Consider the following 3,507-nt stretch of genomic DNA (forward strand, 5'->3'; position numbering starts at 1 on the left):
AGGAATAATACCTCTGACCAGAAGTAGATTTGTATAATAAAAAAAAATTACACTGACCCTACTAGTCATTCCCTTATTGCTCAGTAGCTGATTTATGATTTAAAACAGCATGAGAGAGGCCAATACTACATGACTTAGCAAAGGTTTGTTGAATACAAATCTTAGTTCCACTTTATGCTATACTAGGATTTTTTTCCTTATAAAGTAATTAAAGTTTTAAATGAGAAGAAAAAAAAGAAAAAAGAAGACTAAAGTGACCTAGTTGGTGGAGTATAAAGTAGAACACTAAGTCTAAGAGTGAGATAGGTCATTTTTATTCAAATTTTGTATTTAGTTCCTTATATCTTGTCAAGTAAATCTTGATAGGAAAGGAGAACATGCTATGACTAAATAGTATGACATCAAGCTGTTAGCCTTACCAAATAGTTGAATTATTATGATTTGGTTTAACTAATTTGATACAAAATTTTGGTTACCTATTTATTCTGTATGTTACCATTTTTAATAAAGAGATATAGTGCTGCAATTATTTTCATATCATGTAATGTTTATCACATTTCTACATGTGCTTATCTTTCCTCTGATTAAAAATTTTCACTTGGGTAAGAAAGATCCCAGAGACATTCTCCTCAACCACAGAGTACTTGACCTCATTCTGTGATCCACTTGTTGAAGAAACTCATGCTGACTTGTTGTGAAGCATGTCAACAGTATCCCAAGCACCTATGCGTGCAATATTTTCTGTTAGGCAATCTGTGAAATGTAAACCACCCAAAGACCTCTTTTACCATGTTACACTTGAAAGTTTGAAAAAATTTGAGAATCATGGTGTTAGATATGAACTTGAAGTTAGAGATATTATTGCCATAATAGATGTAAGACCAAAATGCATTGATGATTTAGAAAAACCAAACAGGTCCTATCTTGTTGCTATTGTTCTGAGCATGAGATACAAAAGGTATTTGACAATATTATCCTCAAAGCCTATCTTGTTTGAACATGACAATAACAAGAAGAGACAGACTCTTTATGCTTCCCTTGATAAACATGACCACTATTCGTATATGGAGGGCCTTGAACTCTAAGTTGGAAGGTGGGAACTTAAACATCATTCAGAATGTGCTGCAATCTAGTTCTATGGTAAGAATTTTGGTGATTGCTTATTTCATATGGCATATTAATATTAGGCTTAAATTCGCTGTTGTTGGTCCCTAAACTTTTAGCACATTAGTAATTTTAATTCCTGAAGTTTAAAGTGATCACTTTTAGTCCTTTAGATAATGTGTCCAAATTAAAAACTCACATGAAATCAGTCCATAGGGACTAAAAGTGGTCACTTTAAGCTTGTTAAGGACTAAAATTGACCACTTGAAATTTTTTTGGGACTAAAAGTGAGCACTTCAAACTTTAGGGACTAAAATTGGTCATAAACTAAAGTTTTGGGACAACAGTTATTTTGGCCTTGCTATTTTTATTGGCAATAATTTTTTTTTTTTTTGACCTCCCTTTATTTATATGTAGGATGCTACAAATTGTACTACCTTCCTTATTGAAGAAAATTGCAGTGCTGCCTTTGCAGCTATTAGTTCCAGAATCTGCTCTTCTGATTTAAATGACTCCCAAGAAGATGCAGTTCTTAGCTGCTTGGTAACTAGGGAATGCAATCATCAGAATACTGTCAAACTAATATGGGGCCCTCTGAGAACTGGGAAACCAGGACAGTTTGATGTGCTCCTATTCTCTGCTTAGAATGAAATGCAAAACACTTACATGTGCCCCAACTAATACTGTTGTTTTGGAAGTGACACAGAGGCTTCTAAAGAATGTGACAGATCGAGTCACTTGAATACTTATGGGCTTGGAGATGTGGTTTTCTTTGGAAATGGGAAGCGAATGAAGATTCTGGATTGCCATAATTTCCTCGATATATTCCTTGATAATCGAGTTAGCACACTACATAAATGCCTTGTTTCATCATCTGGTTGGAAAGGTAGTTTAACATCAATGAGATGGTCAATTGACTCGTGTAGTTATCTTGAAGCTGATCCTCTGCTGTCACTACCAGAATCATTGGCTTCACTCCGTCTGAGGGATGATTCAGAATCATCATCTACAACTTATATGTAAGTAACAATTTCAAATTTTCAACTATTATTTATTAGTCAATTTCTCTTAAGAATAGCTTAAACAAATTTAAAAAAAGAGTATGTATTAGATTATCAAATGGGAGTTACCATGCTGTTGGAGTAAGGTGTCAATTAGGAACATAATCAGAAAGTTCTGTTTTGCTTTCGGTGAACTAGCTCTGCTACTTGCCAAAATCATGATATTGAAAATATTGTGACCAACAATTGCTAGCGGATTTAATTTTAGTCCCATAATCCCCCAATACCATATATATCATGACACATCAAATCCATGTATCATGCTAGTACTTGAAGATATCCCTATAGAGGACTTACATATGTTTAAATATTAGGGGTTTTCTTTCCCTTAACTTGTTTATGGAACTTGGTCAAGTGGAAATTCCCTAGGTTGTACAGTATTATATTCACTAAATACTTTTCATAATAGCTTTGTCATTATCAATATAATTCCAAATTTATGACAAATCTAAATATCATTAGTGATTATTATTGCTACTACTACTTTGGTGTGCAACATTATAATTTTTTCCCTTAATAACCCTATTTTGCAAATGATATTTTGAGGTTTCAAAATGCATAATCAGAACTTTAGTGTCATTTTTTTGTTACTTTCCTTCCTATGACGACAAGACATGCATGTTTAATTGAATAAGGCTAGTTTGAAGGACTAACGGTTTCTCCTATCAATGATATTCAGAAATAACTCCTCCATGGGTAGAGATGTTGTTAGGAAATGGCTAAGAAAGTTGCGTAATGAGTAATGAGGTAGGTTTACATTCTTCATGGGAATAGAATATCGATTCTTTATTTTTAACATATATTCAAAATATTCTAAAACAAAATTAAAGCATTAATAGATCCAAAATATTTTCATGATTAATAAAGGATGAGTTGTTGTTAGGTAAGGCTTGATCAATTAATTAACATCTAAGATGTGTATTTTAATCAATTAGCTATAGTTAATCTAAATTTTCTGTTTTGGGCTGCTGACGATTGTTGACTACAGCTCAGCTTTATGAGTCTGAAGCATATTATATTACATGAATTGTTTTCTTCATTAAAAAGAAACAGAAAAAGAAAAAGAAAAAGAAAAAAAGAAGAGATCCAAATTCAATGATGACTACATCTCATCTTCTAACATATAAGAAAATATATATCACATGAATTGTTTTCTTCATTAAAAAGAAAAAGAAAAAGAAAAAAGAAGAGATCCAAATTCAAAGATGACTACATCTCATCTTCTAACATATAAGAAAATATATATCTTACCTGACTCGTATTAATAAGTCATAGCATCCATTCTTCATTTCTCTTCATTTCAGCAGTTCTTATCTTTAGAGAATAAGAAAGAAATGGGATA

The sequence above is a fragment of the Quercus lobata genome, chromosome 4 (assembly GCF_001633185.2).
Source record: "Quercus lobata isolate SW786 chromosome 4, ValleyOak3.0 Primary Assembly, whole genome shotgun sequence".
NCBI lineage: Eukaryota > Viridiplantae > Streptophyta > Magnoliopsida > Fagales > Fagaceae > Quercus > Quercus lobata.